The following is a 19683-nucleotide window of genomic DNA, read 5'->3' on the forward strand; positions in this document are numbered from 1 at the left end:
CCGGCGACGTGGCGGGCAGATCTCGCACCGAGGTGGAGTCCGCGCGAGCAGAGAGAGCCTCCTGGCGAAGCCGATCAAGTGTCGCGTCATCCAAGCGTTTTAGCCGCTGAATGACGCGCACCTGATCCGATAATCGCTGCTCCGACACGGTGATGGTAGGTTCAAGAGCCTGAAACAGAGGCAGTATTCTCGAACGATAGGCGGATAGCTGTGTTCCCCCCTCTGTAGCCCCATAATAGGCGCGCATGACATTCTCGTTCATGTTTCGAGTCCATCTCATGCGTCGCACTATACCACCGGCAGCGGGAGCCGTGGGCGGGGCAGGATGTCCCGCAGGCCCCAAGCGTGCCGGCAGCGGTGGCCGCCCTCGTCGCGCAGGTGGTCGTGGCGGCGGTGGCGGCGGCCCGCTCTCGTCACTGGACCCGTCTGTGTCAGGCGCCGTTGCGAACTCGTCGCCTGACGACGTTGTGGACGAGGAACTGGACGGAGCGGGCGGGGGTGGTGGTCGTGCGTTGTTGGTCAACTCCGCTGCTCGTCTTTGACTTCTCGTAATCATTCTTTTCAAACGTTATTTACCGTTTTGCCGTAATCTTGTGTTGACCGTTTTGTCAAACAAATGTCATATGTCCGTGGCGTGTGTATGGAATTTGAGTCACACGTATTATAGTCGATATTTTACGTTTCCACATATTTAGCCAGGTCAAGGGTTCATTTGATGGCAAAATACACAATAGATTTAACAATAAAAACGTATAAAAATATAATTATAGCAAATAAAATTTACGAGACGTCTGTCATTGTCAGAGCGGTTTTTTTTTTTTTTTTATTCTTATTCGTATTGTATTGCTGGGCAAGAGGGTATATTATTATATACTTTTTTTTAGCCAATCTTAACTTTTAATGACCGATAACAACTTTTTTTAATAGCGGGATATTGGATATTGGGTAATCAAAGCTGCGGGCCGCCTAAATTTATAGGCAAGGCGACGTCAAAAATGTACTAAGACCAGGATGAAGTTTTTTTTTAATTGTGCGATTAAAAGAAAATAAGCACAAGTGTGTATTATTATTATGATAGATACCTATTGCTAGGGAGAGGCGATCACAGGCGTTAAGCGGTAACAGACAGTAAAATCTAGTTTCAGTAATTTCAGTTTCTCAGTTGGTAGAGCGGTGGGTACTCTAGTCTCTGGCTTAAAATAATTCCTTTTTTTGACAATGTAGTGTAAACGAAACTATACTGCTGGGTAAAAAAAAATGGAACATAATTACACTCCGTAGTAGTAGGGGAAGTAGGCAAGTGCAGTGAGTGTGCACTTTTGTCTCAGGCGATGCCGCTTGGCACAATTGTTCCTTGGGCCAAACAAAGCTGATCTAGTTAGTCCCTTAGCCCGAGATCGTGCCGTGGCTACCCCTCAAGCAAGTCTAATTTGTGCTATATTTCTCCATACCTTTAGCACTCAGATCAAGTTTTGTATCATTTCGTATTATGGACGAGGAATTCATGTTTGAAATAATCGTTCAGTATACCTTTTCACACAAACAATTGATTTTTGCACAATAAATGAATATAATTTTAAGGATTTATTGTAAATGAAAATTGGGCAATTTAGCCCATTTATGAAAAAAATATGCGTAGAAAGGAATAATACAATATATATACAGTGGTACTACTAAACGAAATTAATAACTAGCTTAAATCTAAAATAGGCCCTTGAGGCATTGTACCAAGGATGCTGGCGGCATTTCCTCGCTGTATCGCAATGCTGATACGTTGTGCGAGGTAGCCGCCAGCTCTTCGGTCACCAGTTACGTCAACCAGACGCTTATTACTTATTCTGAAAAGTATCACTTCAAAGTAGTTTTTGTTAAAAAATATTGTAGGGCGTGGCGGTGACGATTTCCATACTAATGGAATTATGGCCAAAGTCAAAGATTGAAAATGCTTAATACTTTTGACGCACAGTCTGATCCGTTACTTCTGACAGTTACTTTACTTAAAACAACATCAACAAGTATATGTACACGAAATAACATAGTTTGCTTGTAAAATGGTGTAGGTACTCATCATGCACTACTCAATAATTATTATAATAAGATTAATATGCATGAATTTATGGACGTGAGTCGTGAGCTACCTTTTCGTCCGAATTATACTCGCTCTCAGCCCACATTGATAAAACGCGGGTACCGTTCGCAATTCCACTAATTATTGAAAACACCAGCGTTCTGTTCACACCATATTTACATATAAATTAATATTTAAAAAGATTTTATAACTTCGAGAATTTTCTCTTTAAAACCGTGTGCTTTAAAATGTAAAATGGATTTACAGAATCACATTTAACGCCGTCATTTTCAAATTTATTAAGTATTTATAATTTTCATGGAATTATAAGTGGAAAATGTTTGTTAAAATATGAATACTTGGATACGAAATGTAAAAGTAAATAGGTAATATACTGGTGCAGAGACTGTGTAGGTACCTACGAGCCACAACGACGCATTTCACATCTAGACTTCTATCACAAAATGAGTACAGTACGTCGTACTTAGGTAGATTTCGGTTAGCAATGTGCAAGTTGCATTCTTAAAATTTCAGGAAATTTTCATGTGAATATTCTCATGCAAGTTTCCACTTAGAAACTTCCCGTTTAGATTAGGGTTTATTTCTCAATATTCTTACCCGTTGACGACTGATTCATTCACATCTACGTCGCTCATTTGCGTCTATTTCAAGTGTCTCAAGTAGGGGAGGTAGGGGACCATTGGACACTCGCGAGACTCGGGCACCCCCTTGTAAATCAGGATGTTAAAACTATTAACTTTTTACTGGTATATTTTTAAAAGATTCAAAACACGGCCCACGATTTCGTCGCGTTCAAAAGTAGGTATTTAAGCTGCGCTAAATATTTTAAAAGAAAATGCAATAAAATCCTCATATACACATAGTTTCCCGCACGTTCCGCCCTAAATTCCCCAGTTAATGAAAACGCTATGCGTGCCACCTCGCTGTTTTCATACCGGGATTCCTTGCATACCATTAAAACCAAAACACTTCAAACTCATACATACTTGACTCATCTAGGAGCCACTGGGTTCGATCGTCTCGTCTTTCAACAGCCTGTGAAGAGCCCAGGTTGTTTGAAAAGTTCGCTATTCTGCCTCCGATAGGAGTCTTGGGCTGGGGAAGCCGAAGATGGGTGAGGATAGAATTTTAATTGACATCTTAAAGCTTTTGCTCGGGGCGCGAGGATTAACATAAGTACGTTGAGATTGTGAGATACGGAAGTTGGGTAGGTAAGTAGCTACAAGTAGGTAGTAAGTAGTGTTTTGTGTTGCTTTGGTTGAGAGCTGGTATTATTAAGTGTTTAGTGTAGGTAACTTTTAATAAGTGTAATTCAACAAATCCAAATATATTCTGCAAGTACTTATTCTATAATAATACTGTTTGTTTAATTTTAAAATTAATATTCATATTCATATTCATATATTTATTGCGATCATGTTCATTACAGAGGATGGTATAAAACATTGTGAAGAGTAGGTACATGATACCCCGTTAGGGCATTGCAATTATCTTAATACTACTTAATAGTAACTATTTACAAATTATACATTACATTATTAAACTTAAGAATTGCAAAATAAATTATAATAATAAACAAAATATTAAATTTTAATTAAATATCATCCATATTGCATTACTACTTATTTTATATATTTAGTTCATCATAAAAGCCCAACAATAATAAATAATAAAATTAAATTAAAATAATCAACGAACATTTACTCTAATTCATTATCTGATAAAAATTCCTCGATTGTGTAATATGCCTTTCGTATTAAAATTGATTTAAGTTTATTAATAAAAGATTGCGGTTTTTGCTCACTAGTAACGCTTTTTGGTAATTGGTTGTAAATTATCACAGATCTATAATGAGGGCTATTTTTAAACATTTGTAAATTTGGTTTTGCTGGCAACAATAGTTTATCCTGTCTTCGGGCACTTTTTACATGGTCGTACAATGTAATATGTTTCCTAACAAAAGCAGCAGTTTCAAGAATGTAGAGACAGGGGAGGGTAAGCATATTTTCTTTAATAAAGAGTTCTTTACATGCAGCTCGTTTGCGAACGTTTACAATTATTCGAAGGCACTTCTTTTGGCTTACGAATAGACTGTGCGCTTCTGAGCTGTGTCCCCATAAAATAATGCCATATTTCAGCCACGAGTAGGCATAAGCATAATATGCAGATTTAGCGCATTCAGAGTGTGTATTAGATTTCAATAAATTCAAGGCAAAAATGAATTGGGATAGTTTTGATTTTATCATTGAAATATGTTCTTGCCAGTTAAACGAAGTATCGATAGTGATACCCAGAAGGTTGAAATGCTTTACTTCCTCTATATTTAAAGTGCTAGTTACTGTAGACAGGTCTAGGGGTTCCTTTTGGTATGGATGAAATTGTATAATTTTTGTTTTAAGGTTATTAATTTCCAAATTATGATTTGAGAGCCATGAAGTAGTATTTTGATAAGATTCTATAATTTTATTAGCGTCGCTTAAATGTTGACAATCAAAAAGGAAGGACACATCGTCAGCATACAATATATTGAAATTATTCGTCGATTTTGGAAGATTATTAATATAAATGATAAAAAGTAAACATCCGATCACGCTGCCCTGGGGGATAGAGCAGTTTGTTACTTTCATGTTAGATTGCACTAAAGTTAGTTGGTTATTTTGTTCGTCAAAGTGCCGTATCTGTACGTATTGTTTTCTGTCGCTAAGATACGATTTTAGCCAGCCGTAAGCGTTACCTCGTATGCCTATTTCCTCCAGTTTCTTTAGCAAAATGTTGTGAGAGACCCTATCATATGCCTTCGTCATATCAAGTAGGAGTCCTACAGCGTAATGTTTGTGTTGTATGAAATCTAGAGCGCGTTGTACAAACTTGAATACTGCTAAGGTGGTTGAGCTGTTTTTGCGAAAACCATGTTGATTTTCATCTAGAAGCTTGTACTTTTCCAGAAAATCGTAAATACGGATTGTCATTACCTTCTCGAACACCTTGGAAACGGCAGGTAGGAGCGCAATTGGGCGATATTTGCTGGGGTCCTCAGAGTTTCCACCTTTTTTTAAAATTGGTATAACTTTTGCTATTTTAAGTTTATCCGGGAAGGTTTTTTCCAGAAAAGATTGGTTTATAAGTTGTGTTATCGGTGGTGTTAATTCAGTAGCACATTTTTTTACTAGAAAAGAGGGAAAGTCATCTATGCCACAACTTAATTTATTTGGCATGTTTCGTATTGTCTTAAATATTTCTTCTTCTGAAACAGGGCTTAAAAACATTGAGTTTATTGACCGCACGACGGGATCTGTGGGGGAATGATTTTTTGGTCCTGATAGTGGGGTGACAGTGGCGCTAGTGGGCGATATGCCGACTGTTGAAAAGTACTCATTGAAAGCCTCTGCGACTTTGGGTGCTAATGATATTGATTCATTATTTGTTTTAAGCGTTATGTTATTATGTTTTCTATTTGATGGCCGCTTTGTAAGTTGTTTAATGATGCCCCACATAGTTTTTGTTTTATTTGACGATTTTTTCATTTTGTACACATAGTTAAGTTTTTTTGATGTTTTAATGCTTTTTTTCAGACATTTAGAATATAGTTTATAATGCTTTCTAAGTACCGTACTATTCGAGCTATTAACTAGAATTTTTAGCAATCTCTTATGCCTACAAGATATCTTTAAGCCGTCTGATAGCCAGGTGTTCTTATGTTTACTGTATATTTTTTTGTAAGTGTAAGGCATACAGTTGTCTAATATTAATGTCAAGGTTTTTTCAAAAGAGTCGTAATTATAGTTTATGTTTTGTTCTGGCTTAATTATATCGCTCCAGATAACTTTACTTAATTTAAATTTGAGAGATTCGATTTTTGACTCGTTTGTAAATTCTCTCTTGCATATTCGAACAGGTTTTGGTGAAGTTGGAGTAAAGTAATCTACCGGAAAGTCACAGCTTATGGCTTTGTGATCAGAGATACCACAATCAATGACACGCGTACTGGCGTTTTTATAATTTGTAAACACAAGATCTATACACGTGGAACTGCTGGCGGTCACTCTGGTTGGTTCAGTAACCATTTGATGCAGATTATATTCGAGCATTGTATCAGTTAGTCTTTTATATTCACTAGATAGTTGTTGAGCGTTTATGTTGAAATCACCGCCTATTATTACACACTTTTTTTGGATACATGGTTTTAGCTTAAGCAATAGATGGTTAAGAAAATCGTAGAAAACTTCAATCTCGCGGTCGGCTCTGTATATCGCTACACTAATATTGTACATATAAACTTAAAAACTTTTTGCAACATCGTTAGGTATTTGTTCACAGTCATAAATATAGATGCACATTAGGTAGGTATTGCAAATTTCAAACGGTAAAAACAATAAATTTAACTTCGCTCTTCAACGTAATGTACGTACGGTCGAAAATATTAATTTATGACCCATTTCGTACCTTGCCACAGTAACAATCAATATGAAGGTCGCTAGAGACCTCGTACTATTGTCACTGACAAGGTACAAAATGGGCCATAAATTACAACTTTAGGCTGTACTCTTACATTCGGTTTTTTTATTTGTCATTCCATAATTCCAAAGTTTAAGCTTTAATCAATGTTATCAACTGACAGATTTACCTCGTGAAATATCGCCAGTCAATGCATTGAGCCCATCAATATCGAGCGTAAATCCGAACATTAGAATCACTCGGTAAAAGCATTGCAGGCTTGCGGCTACGGCGACTGATGGCTTGTCTGCAGAACGGGATTTGATACTGATGTATTGATGGCGGGCCAGGAAAATTGGGTAAAATACTTTCTATTGCCTATTTTGTTAAACGTTGCTTAAAACAAAAAAAAACCGGCCAAGTGCGAGTCGGACTCGCGCACGAAGGGTTCTGTACCATTACGCAAAAACGGCAAAAGAATCACGTTTGTTGTCCATACAAGCCCCACTTAAATATTTTTTTTTTTTGTTTTTAGTATTTGTTGTTATAGCGGCAACAGAAATACAGACGAGAATTACAGACAGACAGACTGTGAAGTCTTAGTAATAGGGTCCCGTTTTTATCCTTTGGGCACGGATCCCTAAAAATTGATTCTGTACCAGGGATGTTGCGAACATCCGCATCCGCATCCGCAACCGCGGAACTTCCGCATTATTTTCAATATCCGCATCTACATCCGCATCCGCATAAAATCGATGCGGAGCTTATGCGGGTGCGCATGTCGAACAAGTCGGTACAGAAACTTAGCGGCGGCGTAAGTGCTAGTTAATTTCGTCATTACTTATAACGAAATCGTCTAAATCCAGAAAAGTCGGCCAAGTTACTGTTTATTAAATATAACGCACCTATATTGTTGCTCAAGTACTAAACGTTTCGTTATTGTTAAATAATAAATTACTAAAAATGTAATATTTGACGTTTTTTAAGTACCTAATCTTGACATCCGCATCCGCATCGGCATCCGCGGATGTGAGCCTTTAAATATCCGCATCCGCATCCGCGGATGTCAAAAAAACTCTCAAAAACAACTGCAACATCCCTGTTCTGTACCAAGCAGCTGTCTATGTATCTATAGTAATAGAATTGAAAGTAATAATACTAATAATGTTATAAGACATTACATAGTTATATTCGATTCCTACTAATATTATAAATATGAAAGTAACTCTGTCTGTCTGTCAGTCTTTCTGTTATACCTCCTCACGTTAAAGTCGCTGAACCGCTGGTGCAAACTCTTCAATTTCGAGATCGACTAACTCAAGATTTAAGTAAATCATGAATGTATTTAATATATTAACAACGGGTCACTCACGTATTTAAAGTCGAAAAACGCTTCACACCGTACAGTCAACGCAAGCTCCTGATGACACTCCTCGGTACGGAGTGAAACATGTCGAGCAACTTTCGACTTAGAATACGTGCGTGACCCGTTCTTAATATATTTAATATTAAATATGTCTGTGTCTCACGGAAGTATTGTTATTAAAACCATAGAATGTCTCAACACTTTATATTTCGTGGCTGTTAAGTATTCTCATCATTATTCGCGCTATCCCGGCATTTTGCCACGGCTTATGGGAGTCTGGGGTCCGCTTTACAACTAATCCCAAGAATTGACGTAGGCACTAGTTTTTACGAAAGCGACTGTCAATCTGACGGAAGGGCAGATTGACAGTCGCTACCCAGAGGGGAAACTAGGCCTTATCGGAATTGCCCGGTTTCCTCACGATGTTTTCCTTCACCGAAAAGCAACTGGTAAATATCAAATGATATTACCGACAAATTACGTCTATTTGATTAACAAAATTGATATAATCGTGTTATATTAACATTCTACAGAGCTCTATATAGGTAACAATTGTACCGCTGTCTTCGTGGCCGTACCCTCGTCAGCTGATAATTGCCCCGGATTAATATAACAGATGTACTCCCTTTCACCATCATTTATAGTAATCTTCTATCTTTACTCGGCCAGAGGTATATAAAATAACTGGTTTTCGCAATTAATAATAAACAATTGTGTATAACAAATAATAGATGCGAATACCCCGAAGACCGAAAAACAAATGTTACCTTTAATTAAATAAATAAATAAATATTATAGGATATTCTTACACAGATTGACTAAGTCCCACAGTAAGCTCAAGAAGGCTTGTGTTGTGGGTACTCAGACAACGATATATATAATATATATATGTACTTAAATACATAGAAAACAACCATGACTCAGGAACAAATATCTGTGTCATCACACAAATGAATGCCCTTACTGGGATTCGAACCCAGGACCATCGGCTTCACAGGCAGGGTCTCTACCCACTAGGCCAGACTGGTCGTCAATTCCCACCTTTAATCATATCCACCAGCGGTGGTGGCCGAGTGGATATGACGTCCGACTCTCATCCTGGAGGTCGTGGGTTCAAATACTGGCTCATACCAATGAGTTTTACGGGACTTATGTACGGAATATCATTTACCACTTGCTTTTCGATCAAGGAAAACGTCGTGAAGAAACCTGCATACATCTGTGAAGAAATTCAAAGGTGTATGTGAAGTCCCCAATCCGCATTGGGCCAGCGTGGGGACTATAGCTTAAGCCCTCTCGCGAGTGAGGGGAGGCCTGTGCCCAGCAGTGGGACGTATTTAGGCTGAATTATTATATATTTTAATTTGTATGTCTTTCCCATCACGAAACAATGGTGTTCCGGACCTTTGGGAGGCGTGCGCGGAGCCGAAGCCAACACGTAGAGGCCCTTTTGACACTTTAATGAAATGTAAGGGGTACACCGAGCGGAGGCTGCCCTTGCCCGTGTCATGGGACGCACGCAGAGGCAGCACCCGCCAGGGTGTAAGGACTATTGAGAGTTGATGGAATCTAAAATGAACTAGGTTATTGGGTGAAAGCGATGGACTAAGCGATTATTATACCTACCTTTATTTCATTACGTAGTTTTTAATAAATAAACTCATTCCAGGGTTACTAAATGGTACCAATTACAAAATCCCGAGCGTTCTGCTCATTTTAATTGCCTCCATGAATTGCAATCTGTTAATTTGTATGAACTGCTGTTAACTTTAACGAGACAGTTACTGCCATTTACAGGAATTGATGTCGTTAGCTATTAACTAACGTGGAATTAATTTGAGGGAAAAGTTATGAAATATGTTGAATTTCGAAGAAAATTATTAGGACGGGTATGGCGTCTCAATTAAGGAAGACGTCATAATCTTATTATTTACGAAAACAGAACTTAATAATCGCGTACAATTAAGTTTCAAAATAGGGTTCTGTAGTCAATTTGGAACCCTAAAAATATTTGCCGTAAAAACCTGAAGGTGACATATTTTTGCCCGGTACTGAATCTCCAACGTTCCGCGGACGGCATTGTCCCCACGGTCTCAGAGAACACTGGCTAAAGTTAACACTTGTTTATCTACTTGAACGTTTTATACACTAAGTATGTGATGTTTGGTTTTTCATCTGATGATATTCGTTTTCAGTTATATTTACTAATGACTGGATTGCATGTGGATAAGATCTTAAAACCATCAACCAGTTTAAATCAGACATCATCATCATTAGTAATCAATAATCATATATTTCCTAGCATTGATCCGTCATTTCACCACGATTCACATGGAGTGTCTGGGGTTATGATCTATCTATTAAGTACTTAGGTAATATAATGTGATTGGGTCCACCCAGGGTATGCATTGTTGGTAAATGAACAGACGATGGAAAAGTTAGCACGGTTAAATAGGTTAAGAGCACTGGCGTAGTTCGAGTCAGATCGGATGGAGCTAGAGTAAACTTCACAAAGCTTGCCAAGTTATTGAAGCTGAGGGTAGGAACATTATTATGCCTGATAATATAATAAATGCGAAAGAAACTGTCTGTCTGTCCGCTACCTCTTCACGCTTAAACTGCTGAACCGATTGAGATGCAATGTAGCATGGAGATAGTTTGAGGCCCGGAAAAGGACAAAGGGTAGTTATAAATAACCTATTATTATTATTCCAGATGAAGTTACTGTATGTATAATAAATTTATTATGCATAAGGTAAGGTGGGGTAAAACTAACATACTTTATTTTTCTCGGGCAAGATAAACAGTATGATCATTTATGTTTTATGTGATAGTCTTACCTCGGTAATAGTCTTCCCCACCTTACCTTACATTTCCGTTTGAGTTTCGCTTGAAGGCAAATGTATTATAATTTTTAGTCTTTTCATTAGTCTTGAGCTTCAAAATACCAGACATTTCTACGCAATTCATGAATATAACTTACATAAATTCCACTAAAGAAATTGTAAGTTCAGTTTCAGAATTTCAGTCGACAACCAAAACACGAAAGCAGCGCTTTGAAAACTAATTTTATAACATTTAGCGTTTCATACATTTCCTCATTATTCGTTCCACCATGTATAACATCATGCATATTCAACTCTGAACTCTATTAACATGAGCACAAAGACCAAAATGTTGATTTTGCATTGAAAATACGTGCACATTTTAAAGGGAATCGAATTATTTCGAAGCCGAAGCATTTGCATAGGGTGAATGCATTTTAACGTTAAAATGAAATGGCGGACTTATGTGTGTTATGTTTTCATGTGTTCATTAGAGTTAGACCAAGAAAAGTCTGCAACGATTTTAATAGCATACGCAGTTTCAAGTGTTATTTATATGTCATATTTTCATACAGAAGTGTGACTTGTGAAATGTAGTGTAAGGTTTGTTTTTTTAGCAAAATAAATGTGGGATCTAGGTATTATTTAATACCTACATTATTTAGTAAATTAGAAAGACTTTTGTTATCAGTTACTTTCAATACGTCTGATAATACTGGACAATAACCAAGAGGACAAACGTGGGTATATCGAAATACGCCAAACATAAAATAAAAATAAAATATCGGGACGAGAGATGCAACGAAATAACCGACTACAAAAAGAATAAATAAAACCCTCCTCAATTTTACATGCGCCAGCAACTGATATGTTAGAAGTCGGTCCCAAGCCTTTTAAACGCGTCAACACTCAACACACTGTCAAACCGAATGACGGGTCTGGCAACGGTTCAACAAGAGGGAAAGAAGGCTATCCACTATTTGTTAACTATTTGGTGGTATTATTGATACATAACATTTAGTTAGGTTCAACATTAAAACGTGATATTGTTGATGCATAATTTAAGTTTGGATTGGCGTTTTCTACCACTTCTTTCCCCCCACGCCCACCCTTATCAGAAATTGAAATCAGGGGAAATTAGCCAACACGGGGTGAGATCCGAGGCAGAACGGGGTACTCGTCTTAACCAAAAAGTAATTAACCAATCAAAATAGCGTTAGTACCAGATGCTACGCTACTATGCATATATCCACTATTTATATGACGATAAGCGCTGTTATCCCCCAGCAGCCCGGCATCGGCACCATGCCAATGGGTGCATTTATTTATTTATTTTAGTTTAAATTTTTAGGTTGTTAATTTTACTTTGACGCGCGGCCTCCTAGCCTAGTCTGTAAGGGCCTTGCCTTCGAAGCAGGAGGTTTCGGGATCGAATCCTCGTAAGGGCATTTATTTGTGTATTTTTTTACTGAATTGAAATTTTGCAACTTTTTTAACAATCAAATGTATGATTTTGTTAATAAAGCACACCCAATACAAGATGAAGCACACTAAAAACAAGTCGCTTCTGGATGGTTGATACATCGCAGCGTTGTCAGTGTGTGACTCGCCTTATACCCACACACGTGTATGCCAAGAAACGTTCAGTTTATTGACGTTCTGCCACAACTGGGAGCATTCCTTATCTTGTCGGTGCGGTGTCAAAAGATCGCTAGGGATGGGTGAATTAGATGTATTCATATCGATATCAATATTTAGTAAATGTAATAAAGAAAACCTTTTTGTTTACCGCTTCACTTTTGTGGTAGTTAGTATTTTCATTGTGGTATGTGTCAAATCAAAGAAATAATTAACTGCCCTATTAGTGTAAGTACTGAATGAGAATCGGTTATTTTGTAAAATTGCTCCATTATTTTGTCTTTGAGTGAAACTAAGTAGATTTTACAAAATAATTGATTATTTTGTTTTAGAGTGAAACTGAGCAGGTTTTACTATAGAAAAAATAAACCTTATATCATTGGGGCCATTTTGCACTAATTTTTATCATGACTGGCTGTCTGTGCGCTCGTCGGTCTGTCCGTATATATCGCAGCCATTTTAATCCAAAACTATAACTACTATAAAAAGATATATTAAAAAAAAATGGAAAATAGGTTGTGGGCCGTTAGTTAGATTAGAAGTTAACATAAAAATGAAGCGTATTTTAGCACTTCATGCATTTTGTGACTAAGAGTAAAAAAAAAACCTCAGTAATGTGATTATTACCGTGGTTTTTTTTTTCATCAAATCAATTTGAAACTTAAATAAAACCCTACTTAAATATTTTTGAAAATAATTGCTTCGAAACGTGTCACCCCCTTCTTACTTTATAAGTGGGCATACAAAATTAAAAAAAGATTTCCATACAGTTTCAAAAATACCTTAAACGAAAATTGTTTTTATCATAATCAGTTGAGCCATTACTGATTTTATACTTATTATTTCTATATTTCCATTTCATGACAAAAGATTAACGTTGCACTTTCAATTCGAAGAATAAACTCCATTGATAAATATCGATAAAAAAAAATTCACAGATTTCGTGCCTCACACGACTATCGAGCACATTGGAAATGAATCTACGGAATTCGAAAAAATATTGTCGCTGAGCGACGAGAAAGTCTGGATAAGGAAAAAGTTACAAAATAAAACTACAACGTTGAATGATAATTATTTTATTCTTAGACTAACACAAGTATCCTGGACATAACGCATGTGAACAAACAAATTGCAAAATTTCCACACGCGTATCCAAGTTTAAATAATTGTCGCCGTGGCGCATAAGTATAGGTACATATTTCATTTTTCGATTAATAAGCAGGATATACAGGGTGAAATTTAATTCACTGGCCAAATTGAAACACCCGAAAGAACTCGAAAAAATATTAAACACGTGTTTTTTCTTTTAATACCGCTCAGTACATTTTTTTCGAAATAACTCATCATCAAGTTGTCCTAAAAACCTCGTACGTTATGGTGAACCGACAACTACCCACTACACCCGCTTCTCTCTTATCAGTTAAGGTCATTGACACCCCGCCCCTACCGCTGTTTGCAATCGCGTCACCAATTATGAACCCTATTGCAGCGAGATAAGACGCTTACCTACATAAGTTGCTAATTTTTCCTTCATACTTTAACGGGCTTAGAGCCGTCAAAATGCAAAGGCAACCCATTTTTAATCTAAAATATTATTTCTGACTAATGATTATTAACAAAACGTCCGTGGCTTAAAAACAATGAGTAAAAACTAGGTCAGGAATCTTTGCATTCAGGCGTATTTAAAAAATTGAATCATCTTATGTACTTACATTTGATTAAAAGTCGACGCAATTAACGAGATGGTACTCTTGGATTCAATCCTTGTCTGCGAAGGCGTGGAACTGATTCCATTTCGTATAATCTTTGTGCACCACGTAAACACTCACCACTTAATAAATAACACCGTACCATTTCCTAATATTCCCGGTTCGAAAACATTTTTTTAAACCTTAGTACGCGCGCGATTATTATTTTAAGGTTGGCGAGTGACGAGTGACTAATCATTTATGCTAACCGTTATGTTTACCGCTAGCGCGGAATGGTTTAGACTACCCTCGAAATTGATAAACCTGCCTACCATCGCCAACACTAACTGGGTGGACCCTATTGCAACGATTATAAGGTTTAGTGAAGGTCAGATAAGGGTTTTGCTGATGTTGTTGTTAAAACCTACTATTAGGTTTGTTTACATTTGTGGTAATAGGGTGACCACGACTCGTGGAAAGTATTTAAAAATTGAAAAATGAAAATTAAAAAAAAATGTACTCTTTTTTTTCGCTAAATAGATTCCTTAAGTGTAACCTAGTGCCTGGAATGAATATGGCCAGTGATTTAAATTTCACCCTGTATTAATGTTCAAAGTACAAGAAAATTATTACACGGCAAATCCGTAGTCAACTCGAGAAGTGGTGATCGGCAGCGGCCCATTTGCTGCAAGATATGAAATTTTCTTGACAGCAGTTTGACGCGACGAGAGATGACCATAACAGCGTTTGTCTATGTTGCACCAAACCTGAGTTCCAATAGGTACTACCAGGGTTCAGCATCAGCTATCTTGGGTAATGCTCTACCATGTGCTCATCATGACGAATCGGGTGTCCAAACAGCGTGTGCCAATGTTGCACCAAACCTGAGTTCCGCTAGGTACAACCAGGGTTCAGCATCAGCTCTATCTTGGGTACTACTGTCCTAAGTGCTCATCAAGACGAGTCGGATGACCAAAACAGCGTGTGCCTATGTTGCAACAAACCTGAGTTCCTTTAGGTACAGCCAGGGTTCAGCATCAGCTCTATCTTGGGTACTACTCTCCTAAGTGCTCATCGAGACGAGTCCGATGACCAAAACAGCGTGTGCTTATGTTGTATTAAACCCGAGCTCCACTAGGTACTGCCAGGGTTCAGCATCACCTATCTGCTAGCAGCCGCCAGCAACATGCTGAGGTGAGACCATTTCGTGGCACTCTGCCTCTCCCTCTCCCTCTCCCTCTCCCTCTCCCTCTCCCTCTCCCTCTCCCTCTCCCTCTCCCTCTCCCTCTCCCTCTCCCTCTCCCTCTCCCTCTCCCTCTCCCTCTCCCTCTCCCTCTCCCTCTCCCTCTCCCTCTCCCTCTCCCTCTCCCTCTCCCTCTCCCTCTCCCTCTCCCTCTCCCTCTCCCTCTCCCTCTCCCTCTCCCTCTCCCTCTCCCTCTCCCTCTCCCTCTCCCTCTCCCTCTCCCTCTCCCTCTCCCTCTCCCTCTCCCTCTCCCTCTCCCTCTCCCTCTCCCTCTCCCTCTCCCTCTCCCTCTCCCTCTCCCTCTCCCTCTCCCTCTCCCTCTCCCTCTCCCTCTCCCTCTCCCTCTCCCTCTCCCTCTCCCTCTCCCTCTCCCTCTCCCTCTCCCTCTCCCTCTCCCTCTCCCTCTCCCTCTCCCTCTCCCTCTCCCTCTCCCTCTCCCTCTCCCTCTCCCTCTCCCTCTCCCTCTCCCTCTCCCTCTCCCTCTCCCTCTCCCTCTCCCTCTCCCTCTCCCTCTCCCTCTCCCTCTCCCTCTCCCTCTCCCTCTCCCTCTCCCTCTCCCTCTCCCTCTCCCTCTCCCTCTCCCTCTCCCTCTCCCTCTCCCTCTCCCTCTCCCTCTCCCTCTCCCTCTCCCTCTCCCTCTCCCTCTCCCTCTCCCTCTCCCTCTCCCTCTCCCTCTCCCTCTCCCTCTCCCTCTCCCTCTCCCTCTCCCTCTCCCTCTCCCTCTCCCTCTCCCTCTCCCTCTCCCTCTCCCTCTCCCTCTCCCTCTCCCTCTCCCTCTCCCTCTCCCTCTCCCTCTCCCTCTCCCTCTCCCTCTCCCTCTCCCTCTCCCTCTCCCTCTCCCTCTCCCTCTTCCTCTCCCTCTATCTCTATTTCTATTTCTATTTCCACCACCACAAGAATGCATAGATTGTCGAATAGTGCGTTATCTACGCCCGTCTCAAACAGGATAGATAGAGTTAGACCAAGAAAAATCTGCAGCGATTTTGAAAGCCCACGCAGTGCAAGTGTTATTCTGCCGTCATAATCCCGATAATTCACAACAAACACCGATAACGAACTCTGCGAAACATGAAGTCATAAATGTCCTGTGAAAAATGTCGTTCTGACTTTTTGACTATTTTAAGGTTAGGCTACAGGGCAAACCCTTAACCCGATCGTCTTTGTTTTAGGCTCAAATTGTAGCTGACTAAATTGTCCAGAGCCGTTTTTCTCAAATTTTTGATATCATTCTTCGTTTCCAAATTATCGAGCACCAAAATCAAAAATTCGGAAAAAATTGAATTTTATTTTCACTTTGTCGACCATAACTTTTTTTGTTTTTGACTTTCTCGAATAATTATTTTTGCACCTTACAGCTCTCGTGATTATGCGTCTTTTGAGCCTATTTTTTAATATCATATCTTCACAACTTTCCGAGATATAAGGGGATCGCACTTTTTCGTGAAATCGGACCGTATACTGGAGCGAACGAAAAGACATTTCCAATGTCAAAACTTATAACTCTACCCATCACTAGACGCCCCAAAGCAGTGCTAGTAGACACGTAGCGCGTAGCACGTAGCACTGCAGCTACGCCGGAGCACATATCGTAGCCGTAGCTTAGAGTGAGAGGCTTCACCGGTTTACTTTGATTATTACCTGAAACGGTATTAGAAATTTAAAATTTGGAGTCCGGAAGCCCGATTCAGATTTGAACTGGTTTTGATACGACCTTGCCAACACTGTCAATGGTTAGTAAGATGGTTGATTTTATAGTCAGACCAAGCTAACTCTGCATCGATCTGCATATATAGGCTTTAAGTACTTACTGTAAATTGTAATTTAAAACGTAAACGCTCAACACTATAATGCTGTAAAAGCTTCTTAAACATTCTTTAAGCTGAGTAAGTATCTTACCTCAGAATGAAGATTAAGTGCAACTTTAATTACTAGAGTTCCTGCTACTTTGTTGTAACAGCGTACACGACGGCCTTAAGAAGGGGGGGGGGGGGAGAAAGAAAAAGAAGAAGAAGAAAAATAATAGACAATATCACTAGTTATTTTATATTTTAACTATTTATTACTGCCAAAGAGAATTTGAAATAGAGGCGGATTGTCAAAGTAAATTATGTAGCCACAGTAAATTTGCTGCCATCTTTCGACAGAAGATTAAAACTATAAACTGAAATAAAACTAAACTAAGAAGATTAAAACTGTTGACTTTTGTTTGAGTTCTACATTTCCTGCTACCCAAAGGTTGTCTGGAAGAGATCGCTCTTTAGCGATAAGACCGCCTGTTGTTACCTGGTTCTATTTTTCCGTTAAAATTTCTTTGTAGTTTTACATGTATGTAAAATGTATAATTATTGGTGCAATAAAGAATATTTACTTACTTACTTACTGTTAGAACGCCATTTCACTTTGATCCTTATTCTTTCACTGATATATTGTTAATTTGTTAAATATTGAAATTAACGCCATCTACTCGACAGTAGGCCAAAGGTATGGGGCAATCTTTTCGAGCGATGGTGCCACGTCTCCCGATTAGATGTTAGTAGGTACATCTAAAATAAATTCGCTCGTAAGCATTTAGTGCTTACTGAAACCCTTTCAAACGTTTATTCCTTACCAAGAACCATGGTATAATAATATACTCCGCCTGGTACTCTATTCCGAGATTCGCGAATGACCTAACTGACACGGGCCTACGTCATCATGCTGTTTACAGGTTCTCAAACTTTAAAATGTGGGAGAATTTTAACCAACGGTGAAAATTATTTTAACGGCATTAATTTTAAGTTATTCATGTAGAAACATAGTAAAATAAAACAAATCTAATGTATTAAATTAAACTTTATTTATCTATACAAGACAAACGTTTGAAAAACTAATTCACAGTTACACATTAATTACCAAGCTTACGACGTGAAAAGTTTGGAAAACACTGCGACTGCTGACACTGAGCGAGAAGGAAATAACAATTAATACGCGTTCGACAAGGATGACGGTCAAGGATGAAGGGTTAACTGGAAGAGATCCCTGAAAGGGATAAGTTCGCCTTTGTACTAATAATTTGTGTTCTTTCATGTTTTATGTTTATTTTTGTACAATAAAGTATTTTACTACTACTACTACTACGGTCAGGGCATGAAGTTATCTAGATCCGAATTGTCAAATGTGACAGCGCTATCCTGTGTTGCCAGTAATGTAAACAGAATTACCCGAACGTCTGAAATTTCTTTCGTGAATCGGAAGACATTGCTAACGAATAATTAAAAATGACGTGTTATTGTAAAATTTATGATAAAATTAAAATACATATAAATGAAAATTATAAAATTATAAAGAAATATTTTAACTTATTAACCATAGGTATAATGTACCCATGTAACATGTTATGTTGAAATAAAGTGGCAATGTTATTGTGACGTAGCCTGTGTCACTCTGGGAATAGAAGACCATGTTTTATTAGACCACGCCAAGTAACGTAAATCCAACAAGCCTTTGTAAATCCGTGCTACACTATTTGTCCTTTACCTAGAACATCTTTACATAGGTGTTGCAGCGTGTGTCCCTTACGTGGAACATGGAACCATCCACATTCTATACATGGCGCGAACAAATGGATGCCGACGAGATAATAAGTGCCTCCGCGAGAGTGGGACACAGATAGGCAAGAACAGTGGGTAAGAAAGGAAAATATTTATATGTTTTTTTATATCTTTCCGTATATAACTTACCTACATACATGCAAATGCATGAAAATCCGTTCAGTAGTTTTCGAGTTTATCGCGAACATATATTACACACAAACAGACAGACGCGGCGGGGGACTTTGTATTATAAGGTGTAGTGATATTTTTTTTACAATTTCATTTTGTTAAATAAATATTCATGTCATTTTGTGCCTACATTATTACTAGAGTCGCACCAAACAAAGACTGCAGCGGATTTGATAGCCCACGCAGTGTAATAAGTGTTATGTATACGTCATAATTTCATAGAAGTTTGACGTTTAAAATGACACTTGCACTGCGTGGGCTATCAAAATCGCTGCAGACTTTTTACGGTCTGACTATATGCCTAAATTATTAGCATGGTTAGAGTTTATTTGAATAATCGATCTTTACAATGGCAAGTTATACTATTTGCCCATTACAAAGTGTTCATCTTTACAACGGTGTTGCGGCGTGTGTCCTTTACGTAAAACATGTAACCATTCACATGCTATACATGGTAACGGTATGGGCCTGACAGATACACACGTTAAACTTATTTGTGTTTTTTTATAATATATTTATTTAGTAGGCAAACTAGCATACAAATCGCCTGATGGTAAGCAATTACCGTTGCCGATGGACCATCGCAAGTATCGCAACACCAGAGGGGTTGCTAGTAAGCCTTTGAGATGGAAGTACGTT

Source organism: Cydia splendana, chromosome 19 (assembly GCF_910591565.1).
Source record: "Cydia splendana chromosome 19, ilCydSple1.2, whole genome shotgun sequence".
NCBI lineage: Eukaryota > Metazoa > Arthropoda > Insecta > Lepidoptera > Tortricidae > Cydia > Cydia splendana.